The sequence below is a fragment of the Prinia subflava genome, chromosome 2 (genome assembly GCF_021018805.1).
Source record: "Prinia subflava isolate CZ2003 ecotype Zambia chromosome 2, Cam_Psub_1.2, whole genome shotgun sequence".
NCBI lineage: Eukaryota > Metazoa > Chordata > Aves > Passeriformes > Cisticolidae > Prinia > Prinia subflava.
In genome coordinates, this window is record NC_086248.1 from 94,012,669 (window position 1) to 94,031,720 (window position 19,052).

At 42.9% G+C, this 19,052-nt stretch overlaps 1 protein-coding gene across 11 annotated transcripts in view; it reads right to left on the bottom strand.

Moving 5' to 3' along the window:
* Window positions 1-19,052, bottom strand: part of ESRRG (estrogen related receptor gamma) — a 369,245-nt gene that overhangs the window by 263,859 nt on the left and 86,334 nt on the right. Inside the window, exon 1 of one of the 11 annotated variants that reach the window (XM_063391054.1) lies at window positions 10,731-10,860. The exons of the other annotated variants lie outside the window; for them this stretch is intronic. The gene's annotated coding sequence lies outside the window, so the exon portion shown is untranslated. Of the gene's footprint in view, window positions 1-10,730; window positions 10,861-19,052 lie in introns of those variants that run through there. 11 annotated transcript variants of the gene reach the window in all.

A 19,052-nucleotide genomic window follows, 5' to 3' on the forward strand; every position in this document is an offset into this window, starting at 1 on the left:
TACAGAAGTTGTGCTAGACCCTGTGTAGAAATGGATTTCCTCCCACCTGGTTAAAGAAAATGTGGGACAAAAGAGCTCCGGAAACAGATGCACAGGCCCTTGTTTGTGCTACTAGCATGAGAACAAACCTTTGGAAAGTCACATTTATCCCAGTCTCAGTTTGCCCTCCATAAATGGTTACGGTAACAGCTTCACAGGGTGAAGTCCACTTTTCGTAATGCTCAGATGAAAAGTGCTGAAGAAGAGCAAACTAGGACAAATAAAGGGCTGCCCTGGTTAGGGTGCATCGGGCTGCTAAACTCGTCAGCCCCTAGGGCAGGTCTTTCAAAACTACCACGGCATTTCCACTGTCACAGTGAAGTGACACAGCAGCCTCCCCGAACTTCCATCGGCTCAGGAGCCCCAGAAATGCATTCCCGCGAGAGACAGGAATGTTTGATTCCTGCATTGTCACAAGCTCAGAGTCAAAGCCATTAATTTACTGATTATAAATGATAGCTACATTTTCACTGGAGTGGAGACTGGGAACAAAATATTGGAAACCCATACAAATAATATGAAAACCAGCATTTTGGGGGGGGCAGACAAATAAATACAGACTTACTTTTCTACACTCTTCCAATACCTGCTGCCAAGCACCTTTTCTGATCTGTGCAAAGCTGCTGATGCCACTACTGGAGAACACTTTCCTCCCAAAACCAGCAACGAACATACAGCAAGTTCCTGGTACACAGCAGTACTTCACAAAAATGTCACAATGCAAGCTCATGGGAAAGAAAATACAGATGACTACTTTCCTAAGAGTGCTGCAGAGGAGTACACCTTAAATTTCAGTAAGCCCACTTGGGAAACACAAACCCAGCCCCAAACAGCCCTCTTCTTTTCAATGCGTTTTATCTACAATTCTCTAAATGCAGCTGGAAATGTGACTTTCAAATATCCAGGTTTTTGTTACGTGCTCACCTAACCCTCATCTTGGCACCTGACAGAAGGAAGCTGTACACAAGACTTTGATTTTTCTTTTTGAATTAGGAGACATTAAGCACCCAAACTCTCTCGTAAAAGATCTGAGGCATAAGCTATATAACATCTGTGCAAGCAATTTTTTTTCCACTTAATCCAGATCTTAATGATCAAGAGATATCAGAAAAGTGTCAAAGAAGATAAACCAAGTTATCCCATCTACGTCTCCTCATCAGCAGCAGCTGATCTGGGAGCTTCATTCCTGCACCAGGGATATAGGAAGACCTAAAAACTTAAATGTCAATGCAATATGCTTGTTGATTCCCTGGGAAAGGTAAGTCATTGTGTACCAAGTTTCTGTTTAGTGATGCTTTGAGGTTCCTAAGATAAACTCTGTAAATAAAGGCATTGCAGGATAAAGCACAATTCTTTTTGCTTTTGCTCTTCAAGGCATGTTTCCTCTGCTTTCTGAAGGGTGCCACAGCCTATATTTCGTAGAAACAGGGATCAAGAAGTGCTAGGGGGGGGATCACCACATAGTCACCAGTACCACCACACTAAGGAAACATTATCATCTCTCACACGTTGCTTCTTCCCTCATCCCCTCCACAAAGGAAACAACTCGAGCAGCACTTTGTTTGTGCTGTAAACAGAGACCCTGTGGTTGTGATAGAGAGACAAGAATGAAGTAAAACATGTGCTTAGTGCACAGGGCCAGACATGGGACTGGGAAGTAGGGGAGAAGTCCACCTAACCTTTTCAGACTATCCTACGAGAAAATCCTGCCTGGAACACAGACTTGCTCTGCACTGGCTGCAGAGCACTGCATTTTGACAGATTTCAATGGATAGAACCAAAACCCGCTGAAATGACCAAGAGCAAGTGTCACTTAAGCTCATTGAACAGCTGTCTGTGACTCCACTTGAAGATTCTTTTGGGGGTAAAATGTTAGCACTGTTATTTTGCTGAGCTCCATTGTGCTACAGGCACAAAGCCACTTGTCATGTTTTTTGTCACAGGACTTCAATAAAAATACCCAAGCAAGGCCCAGCCACAAAGAAACTGAAAGATAAACACCCAAGATCACAAACTGCCTGGAAGCCAGCACCAGGATGCTCATGGAGACTTGCTCTGCTGGAGCCAACACTCCTACACACTGTGCAAGAGATTAGCCTGGGTGCTACTGTGTGCAGATCCAGGGACACCAAATGGCTCAGGGCTGCAAGACAAAACTGCAACTATCCGGGAAGAGGCTGTCTTTTGCCAGAAGGGAATATAATTTTCTGATTACCTGGAGATAATGGTGATGATTCTTCACAGACATAGCCATGTGAGAGACTCCAGCATGCTCCTGAGTTGAAGGCTAGAGGGAGTGACTGCGGACATGTATTTTTAGATAAAATGTGGGTACCAACTCTTAGGACAGGTTCCTCCACTACAATCATCAATTCCATTTTAGAGGAGTTCAGCCATCAGCTGTTCCCTCAAATGTCCCTTCATCAAGCAAAGGCAATCAGCCATGTCACTGGCTGGCACTGAGGCCTTTGACAGGAAAGGGCAAGGAGAGAAGTCATCTGCATGTGGCAGCAATTTGGCACCTGCATCAGCACTGCATTTTCGGTGCCATTTGTTTAGTGCCTATGAGTAACTGGAGAAAAAATAATATGAACTTGTACAATGCCACCTCACCACTTGGCACATGCACCTTTTCTTTAAAAAGATCTTTAAAAAGATCACATAAAGCCTGCCTTTTCCTCTAGTCCTCAAGGAAGCAAAACAGGGATTGTAAAGTTTATCCCATCACAGGTACAAGTTCTCCCACTGAATTCAATACGGCATCAATGATCCAAATAAAAAGAACTGTCTCTTAAAATAAAAGAAAGACGGGTAATTCCAAAAGTTTCAGAGAAGGCTTTAAGCCTGTATCAATGGATATTAACAGGATTTCAACCAACCAAAAGCATAAATGTCATCACCAGAGCCAAGTATCTCCTCTGCCCTTCCCAATTCTAAACAGTTCAGTAAATGACTCCATCATTTTCTGACTGGCAATGTACAGCCAGTCCACAGCCAGATACAGGCTGCAAGGACAAACACCACACACCTATGAGACACTTGAGCATGTTACAGCCCTCAGCCCCTGTTCTGCAAGCAGTTCTCCTTCCAGGAGAAAGGATTTACACTGTGCCAACATGAAGGCCTACACAGCTTTGCTTGTCTTATTTCCAGTTTATTTCAGTTCTTTTTCTCCCTTAGTCTCATTATACTTTGCATTTAAAACCTTAAGCTTATTTTTATTGTTGCTTTCTTCTCATTTCCCGTTAGTTTTCAATTCCAGTACGGTCAGCGGGAAAATTTGGCTGATGGATGATGGAAAAGACTTTTACAGCCAGCTGGGTTTTTTTTACATTTTAGGATTCATTGAGAAATAATGAGTTATAGAAGTCATAAAAGCTGTTGCTTTTGTTGAAACAAATTAGTAAATAAAATTAAAGGACAATTGCCACTGTTCTTTAAAGGGCAGCAAGGTGAAAGACTTGACACCACCAGGAATAAAGTCATCCTCCCCAGCTCCCTTTTACAGCAGATAGGCCTCAGCTCCTCGCTAATCATCATCTGTCACTCAATGAATTTTGCATCTTTAAATTGCAAAGCACGCACTGGAAGGGGGGAAAGAGCCCATGCACACACTAGCAAGGCCTTGCCTTCTGTTCCCAGGGCAGGGACACACAAGCTGATAAGAGCAAGCCGTGGGCTGCACGTGCTCGCAGGTACCAGAATGCTAACTAGCATTCAAATCTTACCTTCTTTGGGCTGGTTGGCTTGGAAGTGTTTTCTCTGGATATTGGTGTTTTTCTAGGGGTGGGATGGTGGTGATATTTGCTTGGGATTAAGTGGGGGTTTTGTTTTTTCTGAAAGGGGGTGTGTGGTAATTCCCACCAGCATACAGACTGATAAAGGAGGCTATCATCTATGGGTTTTGAACTTCCTCAGTGTTGTTTGCAGACAAAAAGTGTGGATGTCACTACTGCTTTGCTTTCTCTTCTGCTTTTTTTAAAAAAATTACTTTCAAGTAGATTTTCTGTCTTTGTTTGAGAGCTTCCTCTGTAGATGCTTAGAAGTAGACTGACCCTCAGAGCAGAGACTTTGTGACCACACTCCTCTCCTGACTCTGCACCCAACCTACCACTAGATGGGTGCGGCTCTACCAGAAACAGGGGCTTTTCCACACTGTGGTTTACACTGAAGTCCCTTGGTTCTTTGTCTGGAGGCCACCTGGGTAACAGTAAAATATTTCATAACAGTTTTCTGAAGACATCCTCCAGCCACATTTAATTCCCTTCACGGAGCAGATTTTAAGGAAATAAGTGTTACTGTCGAGAACATAACAAGGTGCTCCTTTTGAAGTCTCCCAGTAAGGAAAATGCTACAGACCACAGACATCCATGTGAGAAATGTGAAAGACACACAGTGTGGTGGTCTTGAACACAAAACTTTTGTTAGGGTTTGAATCCTGGTCCATTATGTGCTAATGGTATACTTCACCTTTGTTTTAAAACAAAACCACACTTCTAAGAAAGGAAATTCTGAGAGCAAATGCAATCCGAGGTAGGTCACAAATCTAATACACAGTTTTTCATTTTTCTATTTTATAACTAGGAGACATTTTTAAAGAGATAGTTCAAGAAATACCTACCTTTAGAAGATTTTGCTGTTACTTTTGTGCACACTCAGTGTGAAGCCTCAAATTTTGATGTTGAATTATTTGTAGGAATTAACTGCAAGTTCACATTATGTTTGATTTGAAATTTTAAATAATCATTACGATGAAAGCTATAAAAGTAACAGAAACAGAGATGGAGAAACACTTCTGAAATCCCTGCACTCGTATTTGGTGTCCACAGATTTGCATGTTTAGGCTTGCCTGGGTATTTTCACCTAGCAGTCAAATATGCTAAGGAAGAGACTCAGACAAATAAACAAAACCAGGAGACTTGCCCTTTCAACCCTTTTTGAGTAAGTTCTTTTCTACCAAGGTAGAAGGAGGCAGGCAACTTTGAAATCCAGAATATTTTGCTTATTTAAAAATAGTAATAAGTTGGCATTTAACAAGCTTTGTTCACAGGTAGTTTCATGAAGCCATAGGACCAAACTGTGGAACAATTTATATAGGAAGGGCCCTTCATGCCATCAGACCAGCTAGCCTGCCACGGGCTGCAGTGCTGGACATGTGCATCAGCAGCAACACTGATTTTCTACTTTGAAATAAAACTTTCCTGTTACATTTTTCTACTAAACCTCAGTGGTTTTGGATCCCAACTGCCATAACAGTTGTGATCCTCATCAGACACTTCCACCCCAAAGCCAAAACCAGTGATACTGAAAAAGAAGCCACTCCCCACAGCTGCTGAATTGTGAGGGCTTAGATTTTCTTCCTACAACTGGTTTGCAGATATATGATAACTGCATGGCTAGTATACACTTACAGATCCTGAGATTGCATCAGCAGATCAGCTAATTGTGTTAATTAGCTATTTGCATGCACAATTACCTGATTTGTACAAGCAGTCAAGGTGATCATACATGTAAATTAGGCATGAATTTGCACAATTTACTCATCTGAAAATCTGCTATTCCACTTATTTTTAAGCACCAGAGGCTGGCAAGTTATTGCCTTTACGCTTGATACGTTTCCCAAGTTTTACACTCCTTTTGCATTGCTTTTGTACATCCCTGTGGGCAAGCACCCCTGCATGCATGGCACACAAACACGCATAAAGAAACGGGCACATCATCATCAAAAAGTCACACAAAGACAGTGACCTGTCCCCATACAGACAGACATTTACTTCTTGCCTCCTAAAGGTCTTATTTTCCCCCTGTTATCTCTTCAGTTCTGGGAACTGCTGAGCTTAACAAAGTAAACTTGATTTTAGTTATCACAACAAGCTCAGGAAGCTCTGCAAGGAGCAGAAACCCAAACAACACCAGCGCAAATACTCAGCCTGAGGCCCTGAAGACTGCTTAACATTTAAAGCCCCGCTGCTGCCATGCTGACTTGCTGGTTAGGGGGTTTCAAACACAAATGGGTCATCTACATTTAATGTGGAGTTATGCCATAGCTTGTCAAACAAATGGATGTTTATGCCATCATGGGCTGTTCAGGGATTCCAGAGTGGAGCACATAGCTATTACAAAAAGCAAATTCTCTGAAAACTGCACACCTATCTCTTCCCCTCCTGAGGTAACATCTTTAGCTGAAGAGGGATTTGGGATAGTACAATATGGAGAGCAAAGCCCAAGAATGGATTAATGCAAGGTAATCTCAAATACAAGTACATCTCTGCTTGAAGTGGCAAGGTAATCAAAAATTTTCAGTTCACCAGGGACAAAAACTACCACTGGTTTAGCCAGGAAGAAAGAAACCCCATAAGCTGATTAGGGCCAATACCTACACATCCACACACAAGAAAAAAACCCCAACCAACCCCAAACCAACAAAAAAAGAAACCCAAACACTTGTTAGTACATTGTTAAATAGAAGGTATTCTTCCTCAGGGAGAAGCAATACTCATGGTTAGAGGTGATAAAGTAATCCAAATGCCTAGACATTATAAATAGAGAGGTTCAAACTCTACTTCTGTCCCTCAGCACATATTACCAGAATGATAGTTGCAGTGCTGTCTACAGCTTTTTCTCTTCTTAACTAGAGACACTTTAGTCCAGGCAAACTCTGCTTTAGGTGTGTAGCCCCTTCCATCCTCTCCTCACCAGCAGTCACTAAAACCAAAGGCCTTGGGGCAGAGCTGTTAATGGCTTAGTGTACAAGACTGACACAGCAACACAACTGTCAGATTTGAAAAGACAAATTACTTCTGTTTTGTTTTTGGTTTTTTTTCACCACTACTGTGTGTGGTACAAGTGTGTGTAAAACAGGAGGGAGCTCTGGAAGAACATTAGGGCCTCACTGAACCATTTCTGAGGCAGCTGCTGATGGTTAACGGGGCAGCACAAGCACTTGCAGTGTTGCACCTCAATGCCCTGACCCACCACCACTGGAAAGGACTCCAACTCCTTCACCAGTATCTGAATATTAATGCAACCCATTGGCTTTGGGGATGGTATGACTAAAGACTGGGTTACAGCCACCTTCTTCTGCATCTTTGCTATAAATGAGCACATCGTTCTGTTCTTACATTAAACAAAGGAGACGTGCTGAATGTTCATTTACTGAAAAATTCCAGGTAATATAAACACACTCGAAATAGGAGTCAAGTTGCAATTCCACTTCCAAATATAAGTCAACCCCTTTGAGACCTGGGGAACAGAGCAGAGCCAGACCCAGCTCAGCCCAACGCTCGTCCCTGGCATTCCTCCCCAGGCACATGTGTTCGAATATGTTTATCTGGGAAGGCTCAGGTCAGTCCTGTGCTGTAGGAGCATCTCCTGCAGCTGGAACATCCGAAGCAGGTAGCGCTCCATGCTGTAAACTGCTCATGCAGCAGGACTGAGAAAGAGGCACTTCCTGGTCACCGGCTGTTCCCGACTACAGGAAAATGAAAATACAGCATCTCCGCACCTGTTCACCTGATGGTGAAGGAAGGAAAAGCCATTACCGAGTGACAGGAGACGAAAAACCAAAATCCACTTCAGCAACTCATCCCAGCACTGGTGATTAATCTCACACTCCCACAGCCTGATGCACATTAACCAGATAATTAATAATTTCTTTAGGGACTCCAGCTCGGCAACTGTTTTATCAACCTGCACAGCATTAGGAGAGATGCTGCATTTGTGATCAAACTGCTGGAACTACCAAAATGTTCTGCGGGAACAGTAAAAGCTTCAGAGCAATCTGTGAGCCCAGTTTTACAAGTAACTGTAACATATGTGCACAAATCGAGGCTGCTCCTTTATCAGTGCAATCACCAGACTCAAAAAACTGACCAAGATCAGCATAATAAGAATAATTAACAGCAATGCCCAACTCCATCCAATCCCCATCTTTCTCCAGCAGAAGAGCTTCTCAGTATATTTTTAAAACACATTTTGCTTGATGCAGTAACACAGTATGTCCTATCATGCACTTTGAGTATCCTTGGTATGAGTAACAAATCAGATTCATTTACCTTACCACAAAAAAAGGTTAAACAATAAATAAACAAAACCGAAACAAAACAAACAACAAAAACCCCCCTGTGTGTCATGACGTGTGAATTCTACAAGCCAAAGGCTCTCAAGCAATTCAGCGAGGAGGATGGCCACACTTAGCACAGCTCTCGCTAACAACTTTTTGCCACCCTCTGTGCACTCATCCTCCGTGTTCAAGGACAGTCACACAGGATCTGAAACACAATACCAAAGTGCTGGCACCACATTATCTCCCCCAGCACTTAAAAATGGACTGCTGAGAAAAATCATGGTAAGTATTCTTTCCGATATTAAACTCTCCAGTGTGTTAGATATATGTCAGTATCAAGTGATTAAGAATGACTGATAATTAATAAATCACACCCACGGAGAGTGACCGGGTATTATTTCTTTCAGCCTGTGAAAAGAAGTGCTCGATTCACAGTTCTGCCTAAGTAATTTCATCTCTCCAAATTAACCATCCTGTGCAACTGCTGCTAGCACAGAGATACTCCTTTTTTTTTTCAATGGGCTTCAAAGCCGTAAGTCATTTGGGCTGCTTTTCTAGTAACAGTTTATTGTTATCATTACTGTGCAGGTAAGGAAACAGAGACCCATCACACATGAGAGTCTCAAAGCTTCCCCACCACAGAGCAGATTCTTAAACAAAGCTTGAACTTGTCCTTTCATCACACAACTACTCTTCTACCTGAGAGAAAGCTGCAGCTTTTGGCTCCAGCTCAGCAGAGTATCTGCCTTCTAAAAGATATCCTGCTCTTCAGACTTGGGTCCTGGAAATGGGCCCGTGCAGAGCTTTAGTGACAGCTGTGCACATCTGCACAACTGACCAGGTACTGATCGCTACATGCATACCCCAAAGTCTGTTCTAAGGCTGGGTTAATAACAGAGAATGCTTTTTTTAGTCCATACCATGGCTTGATTTGCATTTCCTGTCACATAACTAAATGACGTAATACACCAATTTTTTAATCACCTACTTTAGTGTTTATACCACTCCGCTCACCATATTATTTGAGCCCCTTCATTTTTCATAGTGTCAGTTACCATTATTCCATTAAATTAAATCCTTTTACAAGCATCTTTCTATAAACATGCACTAGAGATAACATAGCCACATGGTGAGGATTCACAGACTACAGTAAGCAGATTACACCTGTCTTGATTTTCGATGTAGCTGTCGGCAGAGTGTATTCTCCCATCAAACTGCACGCAGATCTCCTCATTAAAGCTACAGGGGAGAATAATTACAGAACAGCACATTGCAGTTTACCAATTGGTCTTGCATACATAATGGCCTATCAAAGAAATATTGTGTCCTCCAACAGCTGGGAAAAATCTTTAAATTGTTATTAGTATTATTATAAAATAGCCAATGTTTTAAACTATCCAACAATTTGCCTCCTGTATGCAAAGCAGACAGATAGAGGTGATCACACCCAAAAAGGTCTTTGACTCCCAGCCCATAAACAAAATTACTTTTCCCTTTACAAACACTCCATTCCCCAACCTTCTGTTCCACAGTAAAATCCCCTCCTCCTGAGAAATTATGCTGATTGCAGAATAAGCCTTGAAAGCAAATGGGTGGTTTTCTGGATCTCTTAAGCCCTGGTGCTGAGTGCTAAGCACCACATTCCCCCACATCCTCATTCCTTGATGGGCAAAGAGGGAGTCTGTCAGGTCCCCACCATCCTTCTCTCACCAGCAAGGGGAGAAGGGGGTTCTCAGTGGCAGCCTGTTTATCTCCAGCCACATCTGAGGTTTCCTTCCAGCCCTCTGCACCACCAGCTCTCCTTGCTTGGCAGCTGGCTGAAGAGGTCCTGCCTATCCCAGATAAAGGATGCTGGAGAAGCTGCAAAAATCTACAGATGGAAGCAACCTCCTGGTGCTTCTATTCCTGGCCTTTCACACTCCAGAGCTGAAGCATCCAGAACACACTGAACTGGTAGTCCTGTGGAACATCAGGAAGACTGATTTTTCACCTATGTTGATAGTTAAAACATCTGACCTGTGTTTGTGTTAACAGATAAAAGGCAAAACCATTTTTGGATGCTATTTGCATTCCAAGATCCCAACTGTTAGGACCTTGAGCCCCACTCAGCAACCAAACCCATCGCTCTTCAGGCACCACTTCTGAACACCAGCTCTTACTCATCACACAACAGACAACAGAGGAGGAAACAGCCCAGACATGGGAAGAGCCAGATTCTTCAGACGAAAAAGCCAAGTTAGCTTTGCTAGCTTTCCTTGCTAGCCCAGAAGCAAACCCTCCTAAGAACATATTTGGGGCCCTGCAGGATGTCCTGACATGCCCTCCTACTCTTCTAAACCAGGAACTGGAGAATGTGCTGCTGGACCAGTCCCACATATTCTGGTTCTCCCAGACTTTTACACAAAGGCTCCAAAAGGGCCTTTCAGTGCAAGCAGCCCAACAGCCCCCTTTTCCCAGCTCTGGGGGACAGTGACCCGAGCCACCTCAGCAGGCAGAGGGACACTCCCCATGTAAACACATCTAGGTGTCTGCGGCGTTAAAACTGCAGGAGAGCAAACCTGCTCTCTGAAACAGCTCTGAGCACCAGCCCTGCCAAGGCCCCGCTGCTGCACCTCACCCAGCTCACCTCCCAGACGGGCTGGCACGCTGCAGGCTCGCTTCCAGCCCCTCTCAGCTCCTTACCCCAACAGGGACACGCCGGCAAGAGAAGCTGAGCTGAAAACCAAACGGAGCAGAGCCTGCTTCGGCCAGCAGGCAGCCAATGGTGGCCCCTATGAGCTTGGAAATATTCGGGTTTCTCTTTGAGAATTCCCTGTCTGCGAGGCTGCACCTCATGCTCCAGGGTGGAGCTGGCTGCCGGCTTAGAGAGATCACCCAGCCTGACCTCCTGTGCAAACAATGCTGCCCAGTAACCTTCACCCATTTAAACACTGCTTTCAACTCAGCAACTCCAGCATTTTCTCTAATTAGCAAGTTTGGGTAGAAACAACTCCTGGACATCTCAATCACTGCTTACTTTCCATAGGAAAAAAAAAAAAAAAACAAAAAGAAAAAAGAATAAGAAAAGCAAAATCCCAAACTTTCTGTGTATGCTGCAAACCTCACAAATTTTGCAAACTTATTCCCAGGGTCCCAGCAGGGGCAGAAACCACCCTGTGGCCACCACCAAGAAGGGTGTCCTACACCAGGAACGGGGCAGCAAAGCCCAGCAGTGACAACGCATGGACCCAAGGATATTTTGTTCCGGCCTTTACTCCACAAAGAAGAGTCCAGCAAGACCTCCTAGGGCTAGTTCTTATTTCAACTCTCCCTCACAGAGCAGTCTCACCATGGAGAAGTCAAAAATAGCTTTGCCACCAATTGCCATAGTAGCAAAGTTTAGCCCTTTGGGAAATTTTTCCTTCACTTCACTAGTTCTGGATCAAAACATTAATCAAAAAAACCACATTAGCTATTATAGCTTGTATTAAAAATATAAATACCTCATAAAAACTGTGCTTTTTAAGTTTTAGTGGTCTTTAGAAAGCTTTTCCTTCCACTGCTGTCCCCTGATGCTACTGACTGTGTATATTCAAATGCTCCATTCAAAGGTACTCTCCAATAAAACAATCCTTTATTAATTGCCAGAATACATATCCCACAACTTTTCAGAAGAATTGAGTGCCTAATGTGTTTTTACAAAATATCATTATTCCACTTTCCTGTTCTTACCAGAAAAACAAGCCAGCCTGGTAAATGGAGAGAAAACAGGTATAAGATTTCTACTGAATAAGACATAATATGCAGGATTACCTAGAAATAGCCAAATTAGGAAACTGGCCTTCCTAGATGGAGAGGGAAGGGTAAATCATATCTACCCCAGACAAAGGGACTGAAGGGAAAGGGCAAAAAAAAAAAAGTATCAACTGAGTGGAGAAATCTGTCACAGATATTTGAGGAGATCAGGACTCTGACTATGTATCAGAGAAGAGAAGCCCTGATCAAGTCACATGCCCTTTACTACAGAAGATAAGATCAAAAGGTTTCAAAGGAAACTGATGGTGACAGTTTCTTCATTTGTATGCAATGTGACATACCAGATCCAAACTGTTGGCTACTTTTTGAACTATTTGTCAGGGGAGAGAAATTATTATTTTCTTTTATATTTTACTTTCAAGAACTCTTAGTCATTTGGGGGTTCTCCCCCCTGCTCTGTGTCCCACCACCCTCTGTTTTATTTTTTAGCCAGGATTCAAACGTTCATCTTTGATGTAATATTTTTGCTGCACATCAGAATAGCTGTGCCAAGCTTCAGAAGGACAATTAAATACAGAGAACGAAAAGGATGACATCACTTCAAACATGAACTTTTAATAAAATTATTCCAAAGAAATGTCCCTGGTGATGATTATTTTCTTTTCCCTGTACCTTCTATTTTACTCTTTCCATGTGTTTGCAACAATTCAAATTATTGCCAGGCTAGCAGCTGTAGTTGACTCGAAGCCATCAGCTCGCATACAAGCAGAAGTATTTCTCCCTGTTTCTCACTGCTTCTGACAAGAAAAGTGTTAAATATAACGCAAAAAATAACTATGTAAGATCACAAGTTGCTTGTATAGCCAATAGGCTGGATTACAGTTATATTCACATGGCAAGTAAGTAAATGGGGGACTTGTGACTAGCTCAGCTTCTCCAGGGCCCAGATCTGATGGGTTTCAGCCCAGCACTCCCTGCTGATGTGCAAAATCTGCAGTTGCTCATTATGTGTTAGTAAACTTGCTCTAAAATCATGCCCTTCTTTCCAAAAAAAGGTACCAAACACCTTGTCAAAGTTCATCTGTGGCACTCAGTATTCATGAGGCAGTGATATGTGTAAGGTAATAATATTCTCCCCAAACTGTTGTGAAACATTCAGAAACTGCAGTAGCTGCAGCCACGTAAGTATCTGAGACAGCCAGACACGAAAAAATACGTTGCAGTCTCCTGGGTGAAGGAGAAGGTACTCAAACCACAGAAAAGCAATTCAACATTCACTTCTACCTCTGGTACAGCCCAATAGATCAAATTTTAAAGTTGTAGCATTTGGTTTTAAATGTGACAAACATTTTAAATGTTTCAAGCTCTTATATAAATCCTTGAGAATCCTGGAATCATGCTAATAAAGGATGCTGAATTTAAGGACTCAAGCCTAAGCCCCTTTAAACACAGCAGGGGAAAGAAATAGCTCTTCCAACAATATTTTTCTCAGTCAGGCCAAATATTTTTGAAGCAAATTGTTTGGAATACATAGCTTACATGTACAAGTCTATTGAGAGTTTACACAGATATTTATAGAGAAATTACTGCAGCACACAGATTCAGAGTCACTTAGAAAGTCTTAAAAAGCATATGACAATACCTTTAGTGCATAAAGCTGCTGTCAGAAACTCCTGTCAGTGAAGTTTTTTCCACAAACCATCACCTGCTCTCTGTCCATGCAGCCCAGACCCTCCTCGGGGCTGCTGTGACATCCCTTGTCGAACAGGAGGGGAAAGGAGCTGCACCTTCCCCAGCAGGTTCCCAGCTCCTCCGCCAGCCCTCAGGGCTCCTGCTCCAGCCCTGCTTTCCCAGAGCTGCAGCTGCAGTCCATCTGCATCTCCTCCTCTGACACAGACCAGAGCAAACATGCCCACGGTTTCCCTTGCAATTGTACCAAAGCCTTGTGATTCATTCTTTTTACGTTCTTGAAGCAACACAAATGACAAAATCCACAATCTGCATAAGGAAGTCACTCTGGTGTGACCCAGCACTCACCTCTCCCACCTGTGCTGATCTCTAGACTATTGCACCAGGAAACACTTTACCAAGTGATTTTTTCCTCCCTCCCCGTGGGTAAATTCTAGCTCTGAATTTCAAAAGCTGCCATTAACACACAAAAAGCTGGAATAAATCCCTCTCCTGGCCACGCAAACACGCTCAGTTTCACGTGCCTTGCAGCTGGCCTGAAGAGCTTGCACCCTGCCCCACACATCACCACTGGCTGGTTGTGCAACGAGACCACCACGTTCGATAGGCACAGCCCTGCACCAAGCAGCCCTGGCTGCAAAACATCCCATAGTTGACACTCTAACCCACATTATCGGCCGTGCACCTGCAAGGCGCCTGCTAAGGGCAAACCTGCTACACACCAAACCAACACCAGAGTAAACCTTTAGGAGAAATAGAAATTGAGAATGCAAACTCGGACTGGGCATCACAGACTGGCAGGGATTTGAAAGAACTGACACATCCACAGAGGATATGAAACCTAAAGAACAGGGTAAATCAATCCCATAGGCATAAAAATACCTATACCTATATATATGCACAGAGATATAGCATACAGCAGTCTCACTAGCCAGCTTCTGACACCAAATTTAAACAGAGAAGCTATTCTTCCTTGGCTCTCTCAGCAGAGAGGAACAACATGACAAGAAATCAGCTTTTCCAGGGGTGTTCAAGAGTTAAAGCCTGGAGAAGGTGGCCCCCTGAAGTGGCTACTGACCTGCATTAGGAGTGTGACAGGTATAGGGAGCTCTTCTCACACTCTCAGCAGGTGGCCCAGGCTTGAGCAGACTGAAGTGGATGCTGGTTCACTTGAGTACACAGGGCTGTAAGTAACAAAAATTCATCTGCTTGCTGAAACTGTCCCTGCTAAGGAACAACACCTTCCAGAGGCAGACAGGCTTTCAGTTATCATTAACTGAGTCAGCCACTCAGGGTCAACTGCAACCAGGTATGAATCAGCACCACCAGGCTTTTAAAGTAGGTGTTAAAACCCAGGTGAAACTCATCCCCCCTTCCCCACTGTTTGACCCCTGTGCTGCTGGGTGGGCTTGTGGCCTCTGCCAAAGACGTGGTGAAAGTGATGACTGCAACTGGGAAGGACTGGATACACTGTTCCCCATGGGAACAAGGGCATGAGGGATAGCTCACTTTGTATTTTCCAGCAAGGCCAGTGAGTTTTCTCCCCTGTGTAGGTGTTGTGTGTTTGTTCCATGCCCAGGAGATGGAACAATTAAGACGTGCTCAATACCCTTCTGCCGCCCACTCAGTGTAACACCTTAGTCATCAAATTGTCCTATTGTGCTGCTCAATACTTTCTATAACAGTAGGAATATGAGAGTATGTCCAAAGATAGCAATGAACACACAAGGTAATTATTTTTAAGCTTGCTAATCACAATCAATAGTTTCTTAGCAAAAACTGATGAGCTGGAGTTGGCTCCTATTTTTAACCAATAAGATATGCAGTCAAGACTTGAATTACACCATCGGGCAAGTCTCCAAACTCCTAATGACTGCCAGCCAAGAGAAGGATGGGACCTTGGTGGGTCTTACTCCCTTCCCCAGCTCGGTATCAAAGTACTTTTTCCATTGACTATAAAGCCAGAAGTGGGCTGTAACTGCTACATGACTTCACCAAAAGCACCACACAAGAATCTAACTCCATACATCAAAAAGGAGTTACACAATTCTCAAAAAGCCTGAGGATGTTTACTTGGAGAGTTTGAAGTTTTGTAGCTGTCATATAAAAGATAAACTCGTAGAACAGTGCCATGTGCCTTCCAGGGGTGTACAATTAGGAACAGATGAATACAAGTAGAAGACTCATTAGAAAGCTCACACCCTCTCCCTATTTTGGTAGGACTTTCCTTAAAGTAGTATTTCTAATGTTTTGCTATCCCTTGACTTTTTTTTTTTTTAAATTTCCAAAGCCCTAGATCTCCTTGTTGCTTTTGGGAAATTCCTCACTTCTCAGCCACTGTCAGGAATGGGTTATGCCCCCTACGAAAGAACCTAAAATCATTCCCAACATTTAATACTGCAGCAATAATTCCCTCTCGTAAGGAGGAACATGTTTTCATTTGTTTTGTTTCTTCGCTCCACTGATTAAAAGCAACAATGAGTCCAAAGGAATAGTACAGTATCATCAAGTGTAATTGTTGCCTTTCACAACAAATGTGAAGGGGATCAGGAAACACACCCACCCTTGATTACTGGGAAAATATCAGGGATAAAAGATGTCAGCAGGGGCAAGTAATTCTGTTCATCAGCTTACACAGATGAAGGTAAGAGAGACCAGCACCAGCCCTCCGTTCATTAGCTGGATGGAATTACAGTGGTTCAGAGGTTGCAGAATTACACAAGGAATTAACACTCCCTTCATGTTCCTGTCGTAATTCCTCTAGTTTGGGATATTTTCAACTTTGGTTCTGGTGTCTTCTGCTGGATGAACATGGCTGAGTGATGAAGGCCTCCATGAGGTCTGCAGGAGGGTTGGCACCTCTCAAGGAGGGACAGCAGCCCAGTGGTACAAGGAGCACAGCTTGGCCATGCCATGATTTCCAGACATCTGAAATGACCAATGTTCTCCGTGCTACAAAGAGTGACACTGCTGTCTGTACTCAATGGAGGCTTTTGAAGCCTCCTCCCAAACATTATATGCAGTGTCAGTGTTTATTAAAGATAACTAATGCCCTAACACTTTATTTACTTCTGTTTATTGCTATTTTAGCAAGAGTCACCAGAGTAGCTATGCTTCTGGTCCACCAGGGTTCTTTAATCACTGTTAGTAGGTAAAATCATGTGTGACAACTAATCCAAAAAGCAGATTATATTTATTTTGGCTACAGTGGCTTGCAATTCGTTAAAATCAACAAAGCCTTTTCATTAGCCCCCTGCTGATGTCCTAAAACCAGATATTTCAAGGGTCTCAAAGCACAGAGCTACACACGTGCAGTAAAGCTGGGACTGACAGACTCGCCGTTGCCATACTTACCGTAAAATCTTATTAAAAACAACAGCAAACTTCTTATTTTCTTTCATAAGAGGGCTTAATTTATGATCTCGAATTCCAAAATGAAAATCTTAGAGGCAGGACTTCTTAAATTTCAAGAAGTACAAATGAATCAACAATAAAATCATCAGTGAATTACTTGCTCGGGGTTGTGTGTTGTAAAAAAAAGCTGTTGTGACACTCTAAGGAGTGAGATTACAGATTCAGGAAGTCTAAATATTAGCCAACATGCTTGCTGAGCCCCCTGCATCCTGGAACCACATTTGAATAACTGAATTTCTAGTTAACAGTGTGATCTTGCAACTCTCATTCTCTGTGATATGATGATCTCTGGCCATGATCTCCTGATGACACTGCCTCAGACCTGTGATCATGAAAACATACACTTGGAATCACAGATGATCAGAATAGATCCACACAGAAGTTACAGGGTTCCATCTCTTCTCCAACCTCACTACTCTTCAAACACTGCCAGGAAGTTCACAAGCCCAGAAGCAGCCTTACCATAACCACCAAGGTCCACCATTCAAACAAAATAGGAAATTACAGCATTAGGAGGCCACATAATTGATTTTTATATATATATGAAGACACTGATTTACATCAATGAAGTTTTTCCTCTCTTGTTATGAATTTCCTGAGTGACATACACACTTTTGGCCACTACCCTTACACTCCCCTTTGGACAAATGACTTAATCAACACCCTTGCCACAGTAAAAAAGTCACTCCTGACCTGCATCCTACCACACAGACATATTTATTTCCCACAGCTGGATGTAGATGTGGATCTGCTTTGCAAATTTTCATGTGTACTGCTGAAGTGGAGCTCCTTGTTTGTCCCCCTAAGCACAATCTTGAACATTGTCAAGGCCGATTATTAGACATCACTTCACACCAGCCCTTTCCAAATCCGCAGCTCTCCAGGGGTTTAGAGGGAAGCCGCGAGCAGTCCTTCAGTGAGAGAACCATTCCTAAACACCCAAACCAGCACGGTGCCAGGCTGCCCCTGAGACAGGAGGGTCACTTCACCACTTCATCTCCCTATGTGCCACCGTCCTCCAGCTGCCTGCAGTGCCTCCAAGTTCACACGCTGAACACAACAAGCTGCCTGCTGAAGCAGAGAATAAAATCCAGACTGGAAGGAAAACCGAGATACAGAGCTTTTCTCCAGGGGCTAATCAGAGTTCTGTCCACAGGGAATGCTGAGCCCCATCTGATATACAACTTACTGTTTTGGCTCTCCATAATTAAAACTATTGTTGCCATGGCAATACAAAGGCTGGTGAAAATACAGGCATGGCTCTGTCATGCCTCTTTGGTGACACAATTTGTTGTCCCAGTCTGGCTTGTGCCAGGACGGAACAAAGCGTGACTCGGAAATAGTTGACTTGACGAGGTTTGTTATTTAGGAATCAGATGCTGTGTGAGCTGTGAGACCACTTTCTCAGGCTCCCGAACATGACCACTAATCCTGTTAAAGTCAATACCAGTTTTAAAGATAATTTCAAAGAGAAGAGTTCTGATCCTACACTATTAAATTTCTCATAGCACTATAAAGTAAGAAATATTTTTAAAAAATATAGAGAATGATAAAGAACCAATAGGAAGGATTAATATACGCATTCTTAAAAGTAGATACAAAATTGAAATGCAAAAACCTGATTATAGGTCCAACATCACAAACACCCAGGGTTTGGTTGGCTTTTGTTTATTCACTTGAAACTGTGATCTCCACTGAGCATATTATAATCAAGCAGAACTTACAGGTCATCCAATGACCTCTGAACAGCAGCAAGTAATCTGCTATTGAGGAAATATCATCCAACATAACTCTTTCTGTGGATACACACCTATACAGGCATAACCCACACAGGCACATCAACAGGTTTTTTACAGGATGGGGCAACAATTTCAGTTTTGTAACTTGCAATCCAGTCATTTCTTAGGAAATCTCTAATGGGATTCCTGAGGTGAACAAGAGTTTATTCATGTGGAAGGAAAACTTACAGGTGCAACTGTGACTTTTAAGCAATTGTATGGGAATATCTGCTACAACTGAAAGGTGAGTTGCAGAGACTTAAGTAAAAATCACACTGATGCCAATGTCTATTGACAATAGTCAGTTTTGCTTCTTTCTTGAATGAAAAGCT